At 63.1% G+C, this 15,328-nt stretch overlaps 4 non-coding genes across 4 annotated transcripts; all 4 read left to right on the forward strand.

Moving 5' to 3' along the window:
* Positions 1 to 3,128: 3,128 nt before the first annotated feature.
* Positions 3,129 to 3,247, forward strand: LOC142875852 (5S ribosomal RNA). Its single transcript, XR_012923132.1, has one exon. It is a non-coding gene; the product is annotated as a 5S ribosomal RNA (ribosomal RNA).
* Positions 3,248 to 7,005: 3,758 nt separating this feature from the next.
* On the forward strand, positions 7,006 to 7,124 carry LOC142875853 (5S ribosomal RNA). The gene has a single exon (XR_012923133.1). It is a non-coding gene; the product is annotated as a 5S ribosomal RNA (ribosomal RNA).
* A 3,759-nt stretch (positions 7,125 to 10,883) lies between these two features.
* LOC142875854 (5S ribosomal RNA) lies at positions 10,884 to 11,002 on the forward strand. The gene has a single exon (XR_012923134.1). It is a non-coding gene; the product is annotated as a 5S ribosomal RNA (ribosomal RNA).
* Positions 11,003 to 14,760: 3,758 nt separating this feature from the next.
* Positions 14,761 to 14,879, forward strand: LOC142875855 (5S ribosomal RNA). The gene has a single exon (XR_012923135.1). It is a non-coding gene; the product is annotated as a 5S ribosomal RNA (ribosomal RNA).
* The last annotated feature ends 449 nt before the right edge of the window (positions 14,880 to 15,328 follow it).

The raw sequence follows: 15,328 nt of genomic DNA on the forward strand, positions 1-15,328 counted from the left end.
AGTGCCATGGCGTCAGCCTAGCTCACAGCAACCTCAATCTCCGGGCTCAAGCAATCCTGCTGCCTCAGCCTCCCGAGTAGTTGGGACTACAGGCATGCACCACCACGCCCGGCTGTGTTTTTCTATATATATTAGTTGGCCAATTAATTTCTTTCTATTTTTAGTAGAGACGGGGTCTCGCTCTTGCTCAGGCTGGTTTCGAACTCCTGACCTGGAGCAATCCGCCCGCCTCGGCCTCCCAGAGAGCTAGGATTACAGGCGTGAGCCACCGCGCCCGGCCCCCCCTGTGTTCTTATTCATACACCTCTCATGTTGTTCCAGCGTATTGTGGGGGTACCAATGTTAAGGTCGGGTGCCTTGCCCTCTCCAAGCCTCCCCCCTCGGGTCAGAGCTTCAAGTGCGCCCATCCCCCAGTCGGTGCGCACCCACCCCATGCCTAATGGATGTGTATGCCCCTCCCCTCCCCCCACCCGCCCGCCCGACACCCACCCGATGAAGGTGATTCCTCTCTGTCCACTTAGGCGTCCATCCGTTCGTACCAATTTGCTGGTGAGCGCGCTCACGTGGTGCTCGTGTGTCCATTCTTGGGATACCTGGCTTACTGGAACGGGTTCCAGCTCTGGCCAGGAGAACACGAGAGGCGCCCTCTCACCGCTGCTCCTCACAGCCGAATGGCACTCCGTGGTGTCCACGCGCCACGTGTTATTGATGCACTCCTGGAAGGATGGGCACTCGGGTCGCTTCCACGTATTTGGGATTGTGAATTGTGCCCTAACTGTAACCCTAACCCTTACCCAGCCCGTCTCCTCTGCCCCTGCCTGACTGCACTCCTCCCCGGCCAGGCCCGTCACTGTCCTGGGCCCCCGCCTGACCGGCTCCTCCCCGCCCGGCCGGTCACCGTCCTCTGCCCCTGCCTGACACGCTCCTTCCCGCCCGGCCTCTCACCGTCCTCGGCCCCTGCCTGACCGGCTCCTCCGTCGCCTGGGCCTTCCAAGGGCTTGGTGTGGATGCTGCTTCCAGGAAGCCCTCCAGAAACCCGGCAGCAGGGTGGCCGCAGCAGTCTCCAGCAGCCGTCCCTAAGTCGCGTGAGTGCGGGGGACGTGCCCCCGCTGTGCCGCGGGGGCCCAGCCTGGTGTCTTCCCTGAGGCCCTGCGGCTGCCGGCTGGGCTGCCGCTCCCCGCAAGGGGAGAGCCGCGGAGGTGGGGACCGCCTCCTGATGGGGACGTACACGCAGCTCTCCACGTCGGATTCCGGGGCTCTCTGTCCTGCCCGAAGGCCCAGCTGGCCTGCGGGTCCTTAGAGTGGCAAAAACCTCCGAAAACTGAGACTGAGGGTCCGGTGGGTGTCTGCACTTTTCTGCTGGGCACCCCAGGGAGGCCAGGGGGTGGCTGGACAACGTGGTCTGCTGGGGGGGGGGGTTGGAGGAGCAACTGATGCCCTTTGCACTTTGGGTAGCAAGAGTCTGAGGTGTCTCTGAGCCCTGTGCCCTGTGGGGGCGGGGCGGGGGGGAGGAGGAGGAGGAGGAGGAGGAGGTGGGAAGGGCCGGGGCCTGCAGTCCTGTTCCCGGGGTGGCACGGCAAGTGGCTTCTTCCACAGGCTGCTTGGCCTGGGCTCCCTGCACCTGGGCCTTTGGAGGACCGGCCCTGTGCTTGCCAACACTTCCTGCAGGGACCCAGAGCTGGGAGGTGGCATCTCTCAGCCCTGGGTCGGGCAGAGCCCCAGCGGGCCATGCCCACAACCTCTCTCAGCACCGGTCCCCCAGAAGGCTCCTTTGGGACCAGGATTCTCTTGCGGTGACTCTTTAAGGTCTGGCCCCTGGATGGAGGGGCACCAGGAGTAGAGGAGCAGGAAGGGGAAGGGGGTGGCCATGCGAGGGGACACTTTGAGGCCAAGTCCCAGCTTCAGCCTGATCCTCCTGGGAACCCCGCTCTGAGACAAGGAGCCGGGCTTCGCATTCCCACAGCAGCCAGTCGTGGGCTGAGGACACCTGGGGCGTTGGGAACTCCCTGGCTTCTCCTTGGTTTAACATCTAGAGCTGCTTGTGAATCGCGCCGCCACACACACCCAGGCGCAGGTGTCTTCCGCACAGACTGCGGGCCTCGCTCTTCTGAATGCCGCTAGCTCGCCACCCACCCACGGGTGAACCTGGTCAGGGTGCTTTCTCTCAGGGGCAGACTCTTTTCCGGGCGGGCTACCGGTGTCTCTGTTTGCTCGTTTCTTTCTTCCATTTCGGGAAAGTCTTCCTTGCTGGGTGTGGAAATCTCCTATGCCTTCCCTCGCCTATTCTGTCAGCTTTCAAATTCTCTTTCAGTTGCCACCCTCACAGATGGATTAGGAAACTCTTTCCGGTGCACTCATTAGTGAAATGACCTCAAGGAAGCTGGAATCCAATATCTAATGGCCGATTTTTAGCGAGTCCACACGCCAGGGTGGTCGGGGTCCAATGCAGCCCCGGCCAGGCCCAGGCCCCTTAGACTGGGCCACAGGAGGACACTGAGGAGGGTCCCGGCCCCCACGAAGCGGTGCCGGCAGTTCTCCACGGGCTTGGGCGTTTTCCAGAGGTAGGAGATGGAGGGGACTGATTTCTTCAGCGCCCCCCAAACCACGCCACCCCACCCCACCCATGGGACACATCCCCAGAGAGAGACGCCCCATACACTGGCTGTGCCCCAGCCCTGGCCCGGGGGAATAGGCGGCAGCCCACCCACAGGGCGAGGGGGGGGGCGCAGCTGAAAGGGGTTGTGGGGGAGGGCGGCCCCTGGCTGGGGTCAAAGGGCGAGCGTCCCGCGCGTGCGCAGTCAGCGGCAGCAACGCGCTGGGGGTGGGCAGCGGGTAGGTGAAGGAGGCCTGGCGAGGAGACGAGGGGGGCTGGGAGGGCTCCACCTTGGCGAGTCCAGCCGTGGAGGCGCATCTTGTGTGAGTGAGTGTGAGTGTGTGTGTGTGTGTATAGAGAGACAGCCCCCCACCCCGCCCCGCCCCGCCCATCACCCCCGTCCCTGGGAGCCCGCGGGACCCGGCCGGCGAACTCAACCGGCCCGGCCCGGCGCGGGGCCTGGGGCGGGAGGCGGCGGCGGGGAAGCCCAGAGAGGCTCGGCTTCTCGAGCGGGGCAGGGGCGCCCTCCGCCGCCGTCTAGGGCCACACCACCCTGAACGCCCCCGATCTCGTCTGGTCTCGGAAGCTAAGCAGGGTCGGGCCTGGTTAGTACTTGGATGGGAGACCGCCTGGGAATACCGGGTGCCACAGGCTGCTGCTTTTTTTTTTTTTTTTTGCCTCTTGTTCTGTCCCCTTTCTGGGAGCGCGGCGGCGGCCCGGGGTGGGGGTCACCCCCACCCTCAGCGCCCGCGCGGTGCCTGGCGCCCCAGCCCGCACCGTGGGGCCTCCTCTTGTCCCAAGCCGCGACACCGCCGCCACGCGGCAGCATGCGTGGCATCTGGACTGTCAGGTCTCAGACCAAAGGTCTGCTCTGTGGGAACCGACACGCTGGAGGAAACCTTGAGAGTCTGAGAGGGGAGGGAGTTCCAGAAGAAGGCCAGGATGTCATTTTGAGGGAGTATGTGACCAGAACTCGTCCCGTTGCTTTTGGGGTTCTATGGGCTACACGCAGGAATCTTTGGTGGTGGCACCTGATGTTGGGGGATCCGGAGTCACACCCAGACCTGCTCCACAGGCCTCCTTTTACTTTTCTCTTCGGATTCATTATTTTTAAAAAGTGTCTCTTACCTCTAGGATTGCATTTTCTTTTCTCTCTCTTTTCAAGCAGATGATGGGAGTACAAGTATTCAGGTGACATGTGTTGCCCGTGCCGCCCTCCCCCCTGTGTTCTTTTTTTTTTTTTTTTTTTTGAGACAGAGTCTCGTTTTGCTGCCCAGGCTAGAGTGAGTGCCATGGCGTCAGCCTAGCTCACAGCAACCTCAATCTCCGGGCTCAAGCAATCCTGCTGCCTCAGCCTCCCGAGTAGTTGGGACTACAGGCATGCACCACCACGCCCGGCTGTGTTTTTCTATATATATTAGTTGGCCAATTAATTTCTTTCTATTTTTAGTAGAGACGGGGTCTCGCTCTTGCTCAGGCTGGTTTCGAACTCCTGACCTGGAGCAATCCGCCCGCCTCGGCCTCCCAGAGAGCTAGGATTACAGGCGTGAGCCACCGCGCCCGGCCCCCCCTGTGTTCTTATTCATACACCTCTCATGTTGTTCCAGCGTATTGTGGGGGTACCAATGTTAAGGTCGGGTGCCTTGCCCTCTCCAAGCCTCCCCCCTCGGGTCAGAGCTTCAAGTGCGCCCATCCCCCAGTCGGTGCGCACCCACCCCATGCCTAATGGATGTGTATGCCCCTCCCCTCCCCCCACCCGCCCGCCCGACACCCACCCGATGAAGGTGATTCCTCTCTGTCCACTTAGGCGTCCATCCGTTCGTACCAATTTGCTGGTGAGCGCGCTCACGTGGTGCTCGTGTGTCCATTCTTGGGATACCTGGCTTACTGGAACGGGTTCCAGCTCTGGCCAGGAGAACACGAGAGGCGCCCTCTCACCGCTGCTCCTCACAGCCGAATGGCACTCCGTGGTGTCCACGCGCCACGTGTTATTGATGCACTCCTGGAAGGATGGGCACTCGGGTCGCTTCCACGTATTTGGGATTGTGAATTGTGCCCTAACTGTAACCCTAACCCTTACCCAGCCCGTCTCCTCTGCCCCTGCCTGACTGCACTCCTCCCCGGCCAGGCCCGTCACTGTCCTGGGCCCCCGCCTGACCGGCTCCTCCCCGCCCGGCCGGTCACCGTCCTCTGCCCCTGCCTGACACGCTCCTTCCCGCCCGGCCTCTCACCGTCCTCGGCCCCTGCCTGACCGGCTCCTCCGTCGCCTGGGCCTTCCAAGGGCTTGGTGTGGATGCTGCTTCCAGGAAGCCCTCCAGAAACCCGGCAGCAGGGTGGCCGCAGCAGTCTCCAGCAGCCGTCCCTAAGTCGCGTGAGTGCGGGGGACGTGCCCCCGCTGTGCCGCGGGGGCCCAGCCTGGTGTCTTCCCTGAGGCCCTGCGGCTGCCGGCTGGGCTGCCGCTCCCCGCAAGGGGAGAGCCGCGGAGGTGGGGACCGCCTCCTGATGGGGACGTACACGCAGCTCTCCACGTCGGATTCCGGGGCTCTCTGTCCTGCCCGAAGGCCCAGCTGGCCTGCGGGTCCTTAGAGTGGCAAAAACCTCCGAAAACTGAGACTGAGGGTCCGGTGGGTGTCTGCACTTTTCTGCTGGGCACCCCAGGGAGGCCAGGGGGTGGCTGGACAACGTGGTCTGCTGGGGGGGGGTTGGAGGAGCAACTGATGCCCTTTGCACTTTGGGTAGCAAGAGTCTGAGGTGTCTCTGAGCCCTGTGCCCTGTGGGGGCGGGGCGGGGGGGAGGAGGAGGAGGAGGAGGAGGAGGTGGGAAGGGCCGGGGCCTGCAGTCCTGTTCCCGGGGTGGCACGGCAAGTGGCTTCTTCCACAGGCTGCTTGGCCTGGGCTCCCTGCACCTGGGTCTTTGGAGGACCGGCCCTGTGCTTGCCAACACTTCCTGCAGGGACCCAGAGCTGGGAGGTGGCATCTCTCAGCCCTGGGTCGGGCAGAGCCCCAGCGGGCCATGCCCACAACCTCTCTCAGCACCGGTCCCCCAGAAGGCTCCTTTGGGACCAGGATTCTCTTGCGGTGACTCTTTAAGGTCTGGCCCCTGGATGGAGGGGCACCAGGAGTAGAGGAGCAGGAAGGGGAAGGGGGTGGCCATGCGAGGGGACACTTTGAGGCCAAGTCCCAGCTTCAGCCTGATCCTCCTGGGAACCCCGCTCTGAGACAAGGAGCCGGGCTTCGCATTCCCACAGCAGCCAGTCGTGGGCTGAGGACACCTGGGGCGTTGGGAACTCCCTGGCTTCTCCTTGGTTTAACATCTAGAGCTGCTTGTGAATCGCGCCGCCACACACACCCGAGCGCAGGTGTCTTCCGCACAGACTGCGGGCCTCGCTCTTCTGAATGCCGCTAGCTCGCCACCCAGCCACGGGTGAACCTGGTCAGGGTGCTTTCTCTCAGGGGCAGACTCTTTTCCGGGCGGGCTACCGGTGTCTCTGTTTGCTCGTTTCTTTCTTCCATTTCGGGAAAGTCTTCCTTGCTGGGTGTGGAAATCTCCTATGCCTTCCCTCGCCTATTCTGTCAGCTTTCAAATTCTCTTTCAGTTGCCACCCTCACAGATGGATTAGGAAACTCTTTCCGGTGCACTCATTAGTGAAATGACCTCAAGGAAGCTGGAATCCAATATCTAATGGCCGATTTTTAGCGAGTCCACACGCCAGGGTGGTCGGGGTCCAATGCAGCCCCGGCCAGGCCCAGGCCCCTTAGACTGGGCCACAGGAGGACACTGAGGAGGGTCCCGGCCCCCACGAAGCGGTGCCGGCAGTTCTCCACGGGCTTGGGCGTTTTCCAGAGGTAGGAGATGGAGGGGACTGATTTCTTCAGCGCCCCCCAAACCACGCCACCCCACCCCACCCATGGGACACATCCCCAGAGAGAGACGCCCCATACACTGGCTGTGCCCCAGCCCTGGCCCGGGGGAATAGGCGGCAGTCCACCCACAGGGCGAGGGGGGGGGCGCAGCTGAAAGGGGTTGTGGGGGAGGGCGGCCCCTGGCTGGGGTCAAAGGGCGAGCGTCCCGCGCGTGCGCAGTCAGCGGCAGCAACGCGCTGGGGGTGGGCAGCGGGTAGGTGAAGGAGGCCTGGCGAGGAGACGAGGGGGGCTGGGAGGGCTCCACCTTGGCGAGTCCAGCCGTGGAGGCGCATCTTGTGTGAGTGAGTGTGAGTGTGTGTGTGTGTGTATAGAGAGACAGCCCCCCACCCCGCCCCGCCCCGCCCATCACCCCCGTCCCTGGGAGCCCGCGGGACCCGGCCGGCGAACTCAACCGGCCCGGCCCGGCGCGGGGCCTGGGGCGGGAGGCGGCGGCGGGGAAGCCCAGAGAGGCTCGGCTTCTCGAGCGGGGCAGGGGCGCCCTCCGCCGCCGTCTAGGGCCACACCACCCTGAACGCCCCCGATCTCGTCTGGTCTCGGAAGCTAAGCAGGGTCGGGCCTGGTTAGTACTTGGATGGGAGACCGCCTGGGAATACCGGGTGCCACAGGCTGCTGCTTTTTTTTTTTTTTTTGCCTCTTGTTCTGTCCCCTTTCTGGGAGCGCGGCGGCGGCCCGGGGTGGGGGTCACCCCCACCCTCAGCGCCCGCGCGGTGCCTGGCGCCCCAGCCCGCACCGTGGGGCCTCCTCTTGTCCCAAGCCGCGACACCGCCGCCACGCGGCAGCATGCGTGGCATCTGGACTGTCAGGTCTCAGACCAAAGGTCTGCTCTGTGGGAACCGACACGCTGGAGGAAACCTTGAGAGTCTGAGAGGGGAGGGAGTTCCAGAAGAAGGCCAGGATGTCATTTTGAGGGAGTATGTGACCAGAACTCGTCCCGTTGCTTTTGGGGTTCTATGGGCTACACGCAGGAATCTTTGGTGGTGGCACCTGATGTTGGGGGATCCGGAGTCACACCCAGACCTGCTCCACAGGCCTCCTTTTACTTTTCTCTTCGGATTCATTATTTTTAAAAAGTGTCTCTTACCTCTAGGATTGCATTTTCTTTTCTCTCTCTTTTCAAGCAGATGATGGGAGTACAAGTATTCAGGTGACATGTGTTGCCCGTGCCGCCCTCCCCCCTGTGTTCTTTTTTTTTTTTTTTTTTTTGAGACAGAGTCTCCTTTTGCTGCCCAGGCTAGAGTGAGTGCCATGGCGTCAGCCTAGCTCACAGCAACCTCAATCTCCGGGCTCAAGCAATCCTGCTGCCTCAGCCTCCCGAGTAGTTGGGACTACAGGCATGCACCACCACGCCCGGCTGTGTTTTTCTATATATATTAGTTGGCCAATTAATTTCTTTCTATTTTTAGTAGAGACGGGGTCTCGCTCTTGCTCAGGCTGGTTTCGAACTCCTGACCTGGAGCAATCCGCCCGCCTCGGCCTCCCAGAGAGCTAGGATTACAGGCGTGAGCCACCGCGCCCGGCCCCCCCTGTGTTCTTATTCATACACCTCTCATGTTGTTCCAGCGTATTGTGGGGGTACCAATGTTAAGGTCGGGTGCCTTGCCCTCTCCAAGCCTCCCCCCTCGGGTCAGAGCTTCAAGTGCGCCCATCCCCCAGTCGGTGCGCACCCACCCCATGCCTAATGGATGTGTATGCCCCTCCCCTCCCCCCACCCGCCCGCCCGACACCCACCCGATGAAGGTGATTCCTCTCTGTCCACTTAGGCGTCCATCCGTTCGTACCAATTTGCTGGTGAGCGCGCTCACGTGGTGCTCGTGTGTCCATTCTTGGGATACCTGGCTTACTGGAACGGGTTCCAGCTCTGGCCAGGAGAACACGAGAGGCGCCCTCTCACCGCTGCTCCTCACAGCCGAATGGCACTCCGTGGTGTCCACGCGCCACGTGTTATTGATGCACTCCTGGAAGGATGGGCACTCGGGTCGCTTCCACGTATTTGGGATTGTGAATTGTGCCCTAACTGTAACCCTAACCCTTACCCAGCCCGTCTCCTCTGCCCCTGCCTGACTGCACTCCTCCCCGGCCAGGCCCGTCACTGTCCTGGGCCCCCGCCTGACCGGCTCCTCCCCGCCCGGCCGGTCACCGTCCTCTGCCCCTGCCTGACACGCTCCTTCCCGCCCGGCCTCTCACCGTCCTCGGCCCCTGCCTGACCGGCTCCTCCGTCGCCTGGGCCTTCCAAGGGCTTGGTGTGGATGCTGCTTCCAGGAAGCCCTCCAGAAACCCGGCAGCAGGGTGGCCGCAGCAGTCTCCAGCAGCCGTCCCTAAGTCGCGTGAGTGCGGGGGACGTGCCCCCGCTGTGCCGCGGGGGCCCAGCCTGGTGTCTTCCCTGAGGCCCTGCGGCTGCCGGCTGGGCTGCCGCTCCCCGCAAGGGGAGAGCCGCGGAGGTGGGGACCGCCTCCTGATGGGGACGTACACGCAGCTCTCCACGTCGGATTCCGGGGCTCTCTGTCCTGCCCGAAGGCCCAGCTGGCCTGCGGGTCCTTAGAGTGGCAAAAACCTCCGAAAACTGAGACTGAGGGTCCGGTGGGTGTCTGCACTTTTCTGCTGGGCACCCCAGGGAGGCCAGGGGGTGGCTGGACAACGTGGTCTGCTGGGGGGGGGGGTTGGAGGAGCAACTGATGCCCTTTGCACTTTGGGTAGCAAGAGTCTGAGGTGTCTCTGAGCCCTGTGCCCTGTGGGGGCGGGGCGGGGGGGAGGAGGAGGAGGAGGAGGAGGAGGTGGGAAGGGCCGGGGCCTGCAGTCCTGTTCCCGGGGTGGCACGGCAAGTGGCTTCTTCCACAGGCTGCTTGGCCTGGGCTCCCTGCACCTGGGCCTTTGGAGGACCGGCCCTGTGCTTGCCAACACTTCCTGCAGGGACCCAGAGCTGGGAGGTGGCATCTCTCAGCCCTGGGTCGGGCAGAGCCCCAGCGGGCCATGCCCACAACCTCTCTCAGCACCGGTCCCCCAGAAGGCTCCTTTGGGACCAGGATTCTCTTGCGGTGACTCTTTAAGGTCTGGCCCCTGGATGGAGGGGCACCAGGAGTAGAGGAGCAGGAAGGGGAAGGGGGTGGCCATGCGAGGGGACACTTTGAGGCCAAGTCCCAGCTTCAGCCTGATCCTCCTGGGAACCCCGCTCTGAGACAAGGAGCCGGGCTTCGCATTCCCACAGCAGCCAGTCGTGGGCTGAGGACACCTGGGGCGTTGGGAACTCCCTGGCTTCTCCTTGGTTTAACATCTAGAGCTGCTTGTGAATCGCGCCGCCACACACACCCAGGCGCAGGTGTCTTCCGCACAGACTGCGGGCCTCGCTCTTCTGAATGCCGCTAGCTCGCCACCCACCCACGGGTGAACCTGGTCAGGGTGCTTTCTCTCAGGGGCAGACTCTTTTCCGGGCGGGCTACCGGTGTCTCTGTTTGCTCGTTTCTTTCTTCCATTTCGGGAAAGTCTTCCTTGCTGGGTGTGGAAATCTCCTATGCCTTCCCTCGCCTATTCTGTCAGCTTTCAAATTCTCTTTCAGTTGCCACCCTCACAGATGGATTAGGAAACCCTTTCCGGTGCACTCATTAGTGAAATGACCTCAAGGAAGCTGGAATCCAATATCTAATGGCCGATTTTTAGCGAGTCCACACGCCAGGGTGGTCGGGGTCCAATGCAGCCCCGGCCAGGCCCAGGCCCCTTAGACTGGGCCACAGGAGGACACTGAGGAGGGTCCCGGCCCCCACGAAGCGGTGCCGGCAGTTCTCCACGGGCTTGGGCGTTTTCCAGAGGTAGGAGATGGAGGGGACTGATTTCTTCAGCGCCCCCCAAACCACGCCACCCCACCCCACCCATGGGACACATCCCCAGAGAGAGACGCCCCATACACTGGCTGTGCCCCAGCCCTGGCCCGGGGGAATAGGCGGCAGCCCACCCACAGGGCGAGGGGGGGGGCGCAGCTGAAAGGGGTTGTGGGGGAGGGCGGCCCCTGGCTGGGGTCAAAGGGCGAGCGTCCCGCGCGTGCGCAGTCAGCGGCAGCAACGCGCTGGGGGTGGGCAGCGGGTAGGTGAAGGAGGCCTGGCGAGGAGACGAGGGGGGCTGGGAGGGCTCCACCTTGGCGAGTCCAGCCGTGGAGGCGCATCTTGTGTGAGTGAGTGTGAGTGTGTGTGTGTGTGTATAGAGAGACAGCCCCCCACCCCGCCCCGCCCCGCCCATCACCCCCGTCCCTGGGAGCCCGCGGGACCCGGCCGGCGAACTCAACCGGCCCGGCCCGGCGCGGGGCCTGGGGCGGGAGGCGGCGGCGGGGAAGCCCAGAGAGGCTCGGCTTCTCGAGCGGGGCAGGGGCGCCCTCCGCCGCCGTCTAGGGCCACACCACCCTGAACGCCCCCGATCTCGTCTGGTCTCGGAAGCTAAGCAGGGTCGGGCCTGGTTAGTACTTGGATGGGAGACCGCCTGGGAATACCGGGTGCCACAGGCTGCTGCTTTTTTTTTTTTTTTTTGCCTCTTGTTCTGTCCCCTTTCTGGGAGCGCGGCGGCGGCCCGGGGTGGGGGTCACCCCCACCCTCAGCGCCCGCGCGGTGCCTGGCGCCCCAGCCCGCACCGTGGGGCCTCCTCTTGTCCCAAGCCGCGACACCGCCGCCACGCGGCAGCATGCGTGGCATCTGGACTGTCAGGTCTCAGACCAAAGGTCTGCTCTGTGGGAACCGACACGCTGGAGGAAACCTTGAGAGTCTGAGAGGGGAGGGAGTTCCAGAAGAAGGCCAGGATGTCATTTTGAGGGAGTATGTGACCAGAACTCGTCCCGTTGCTTTTGGGGTTCTATGGGCTACACGCAGGAATCTTTGGTGGTGGCACCTGATGTTGGGGGATCCGGAGTCACACCCAGACCTGCTCCACAGGCCTCCTTTTACTTTTCTCTTCGGATTCATTATTTTTAAAAAGTGTCTCTTACCTCTAGGATTGCATTTTCTTTTCTCTCTCTTTTCAAGCAGATGATGGGAGTACAAGTATTCAGGTGACATGTGTTGCCCGTGCCGCCCTCCCCCCTGTGTTCTTTTTTTTTTTTTTTTTTTTGAGACAGAGTCTCGTTTTGCTGCCCAGGCTAGAGTGAGTGCCATGGCGTCAGCCTAGCTCACAGCAACCTCAATCTCCGGGCTCAAGCAATCCTGCTGCCTCAGCCTCCCGAGTAGTTGGGACTACAGGCATGCACCACCACGCCCGGCTGTGTTTTTCTATATATATTAGTTGGCCAATTAATTTCTTTCTATTTTTAGTAGAGACGGGGTCTCGCTCTTGCTCAGGCTGGTTTCGAACTCCTGACCTGGAGCAATCCGCCCGCCTCGGCCTCCCAGAGAGCTAGGATTACAGGCGTGAGCCACCGCGCCCGGCCCCCCCTGTGTTCTTATTCATACACCTCTCATGTTGTTCCAGCGTATTGTGGGGGTACCAATGTTAAGGTCGGGTGCCTTGCCCTCTCCAAGCCTCCCCCCTCGGGTCAGAGCTTCAAGTGCGCCCATCCCCCAGTCGGTGCGCACCCACCCCATGCCTAATGGATGTGTATGCCCCTCCCCTCCCCCCACCCGCCCGCCCGACACCCACCCGATGAAGGTGATTCCTCTCTGTCCACTTAGGCGTCCATCCGTTCGTACCAATTTGCTGGTGAGCGCGCTCACGTGGTGCTCGTGTGTCCATTCTTGGGATACCTGGCTTACTGGAACGGGTTCCAGCTCTGGCCAGGAGAACACGAGAGGCGCCCTCTCACCGCTGCTCCTCACAGCCGAATGGCACTCCGTGGTGTCCACGCGCCACGTGTTATTGATGCACTCCTGGAAGGATGGGCACTCGGGTCGCTTCCACGTATTTGGGATTGTGAATTGTGCCCTAACTGTAACCCTAACCCTTACCCAGCCCGTCTCCTCTGCCCCTGCCTGACGCACTCCTCCCCGGCCAGGCCCGTCACTGTCCTGGGCCCCCGCCTGACCGGCTCCTCCCCGCCCGGCCGGTCACCGTCCTCTGCCCCTGCCTGACACGCTCCTTCCCGCCCGGCCTCTCACCGTCCTCGGCCCCTGCCTGACCGGCTCCTCCGTCGCCTGGGCCTTCCAAGGGCTTGGTGTGGATGCTGCTTCCAGGAAGCCCTCCAGAAACCCGGCAGCAGGGTGGCCGCAGCAGTCTCCAGCAGCCGTCCCTAAGTCGCGTGAGTGCGGGGGACGTGCCCCCGCTGTGCCGCGGGGGCCCAGCCTGGTGTCTTCCCTGAGGCCCTGCGGCTGCCGGCTGGGCTGCCGCTCCCCGCAAGGGGAGAGCCGCGGAGGTGGGGACCGCCTCCTGATGGGGACGTACACGCAGCTCTCCACGTCGGATTCCGGGGCTCTCTGTCCTGCCCGAAGGCCCAGCTGGCCTGCGGGTCCTTAGAGTGGCAAAAACCTCCGAAAACTGAGACTGAGGGTCCGGTGGGTGTCTGCACTTTTCTGCTGGGCACCCCAGGGAGGCCAGGGGGTGGCTGGACAACGTGGTCTGCTGGGGGGGGGGTTGGAGGAGCAACTGATGCCCTTTGCACTTTGGGTAGCAAGAGTCTGAGGTGTCTCTGAGCCCTGTGCCCTGTGGGGGCGGGGCGGGGGGGAGGAGGAGGAGGAGGAGGAGGAGGTGGGAAGGGCCGGGGCCTGCAGTCCTGTTCCCGGGGTGGCACGGCAAGTGGCTTCTTCCACAGGCTGCTTGGCCTGGGCTCCCTGCACCTGGGCCTTTGGAGGACCGGCCCTGTGCTTGCCAACACTTCCTGCAGGGACCCAGAGCTGGGAGGTGGCATCTCTCAGCCCTGGGTCGGGCAGAGCCCCAGCGGGCCATGCCCACAACCTCTCTCAGCACCGGTCCCCCAGAAGGCTCCTTTGGGACCAGGATTCTCTTGCGGTGACTCTTTAAGGTCTGGCCCCTGGATGGAGGGGCACCAGGAGTAGAGGAGCAGGAAGGGGAAGGGGGTGGCCATGCGAGGGGACACTTTGAGGCCAAGTCCCAGCTTCAGCCTGATCCTCCTGGGAACCCCGCTCTGAGACAAGGAGCCGGGCTTCGCATTCCCACAGCAGCCAGTCGTGGGCTGAGGACACCTGGGGCGTTGGGAACTCCCTGGCTTCTCCTTGGTTTAACATCTAGAGCTGCTTGTGAATCGCGCCGCCACACACACCCAGGCGCAGGTGTCTTCCGCACAGACTGCGGGCCTCGCTCTTCTGAATGCCGCTAGCTCGCCACCCACCCACGGGTGAGCCTGGTCAGGGTGCTTTCTCTCAGGGGCAGACTCTTTTCCGGGCGGGCTACCGGTGTCTCTGTTTGCTCGTTTCTTTCTTCCATTTCGGGAAAGTCTTCCTTGCTGGGTGTGGAAATCTCCTATGCCTTCCCTCGCCTATTCTGTCAGCTTTCAAATTCTCTTTCAGTTGCCACCCTCACAGATGGATTAGGAAACTCTTTCCGGTGCACTCATTAGTGAAATGACCTCAAGGAAGCTGGAATCCAATATCTAATGGCCGATTTTTAGCGAGTCCACACGCCAGGGTGGTCGGGGTCCAATGCAGCCCCGGCCAGGCCCAGGCCCCTTAGACTGGGCCACAGGAGGACACTGAGGAGGGTCCCGGCCCCCACGAAGCGGTGCCGGCAGTTCTCCACGGGCTTGGGCGTTTTCCAGAGGTAGGAGATGGAGGGGACTGATTTCTTCAGCGCCCCCCAAACCACGCCACCCCACCCCACCCATGGGACACATCCCCAGAGAGAGACGCCCCATACACTGGCTGTGCCCCAGCCCTGGCCCGGGGGAATAGGCGGCAGCCCACCCACAGGGCGAGGGGGGGGGCGCAGCTGAAAGGGGTTGTGGGGGAGGGCGGCCCCTGGCTGGGGTCAAAGGGCGAGCGTCCCGCGCGTGCGCAGTCAGCGGCAGCAACGCGCTGGGGGTGGGCAGCGGGTAGGTGAAGGAGGCCTGGCGAGGAGACGAGGGGGGCTGGGAGGGCTCCACCTTGGCGAGTCCAGCCGTGGAGGCGCATCTTGTGTGAGTGAGTGTGAGTGTGTGTGTGTGTGTATAGAGAGACAGCCCCCCACCCCGCCCCGCCCCGCCCATCACCCCCGTCCCTGGGAGCCCGCGGGACCCGGCCGGCGAACTCAACCGGCCCGGCCCGGCGCGGGGCCTGGGGCGGGAGGCGGCGGCGGGGAAGCCCAGAGAGGCTCGGCTTCTCGAGCGGGGCAGGGGCGCCCTCCGCCGCCGTCTAGGGCCACACCACCCTGAACGCCCCCGATCTCGTCTGGTCTCGGAAGCTAAGCAGGGTCGGGCCTGGTTAGTACTTGGATGGGAGACCGCCTGGGAATACCGGGTGCCACAGGCTGCTGCTTTTTTTTTTTTTTTGCCTCTTGTTCTGTCCCCTTTCTGGGAGCGCGGCGGCGGCCCGGGGTGGGGGTCACCCCCACCCTCAGCGCCCGCGCGGTGCCTGGCGCCCCAGCCCGCACCGTGGGGCCTCCTCTTGTCCCAAGCCGCGACACCGCCGCCACGCGGCAGCATGCGTGGCATCTGGACTGTCAGGTCTCAGACCAAAGGTCTGCTCTGTGGGAACCGACACGCTGGAGGAAACCTTGAGAGTCTGAGAGGGGAGGGAGTTCCAGAAGAAGGCCAGGATGTCATTTTGAGGGAGTATGTGACCAGAACTCGTCCCGTTGCTTTTGGGGTTCTATGGGCTACACGCAGGAATCTTTGGTGGTGGCACCTGATGTTGGGGGATCCGGAGTCACACCCAGACCTGCTCCACAGGCCTCCTTTTACTTTTCTCTTCGGATTCAT

Source organism: Microcebus murinus, chromosome 14, assembly GCF_040939455.1.
Source record: "Microcebus murinus isolate Inina chromosome 14, M.murinus_Inina_mat1.0, whole genome shotgun sequence".
NCBI lineage: Eukaryota > Metazoa > Chordata > Mammalia > Primates > Cheirogaleidae > Microcebus > Microcebus murinus.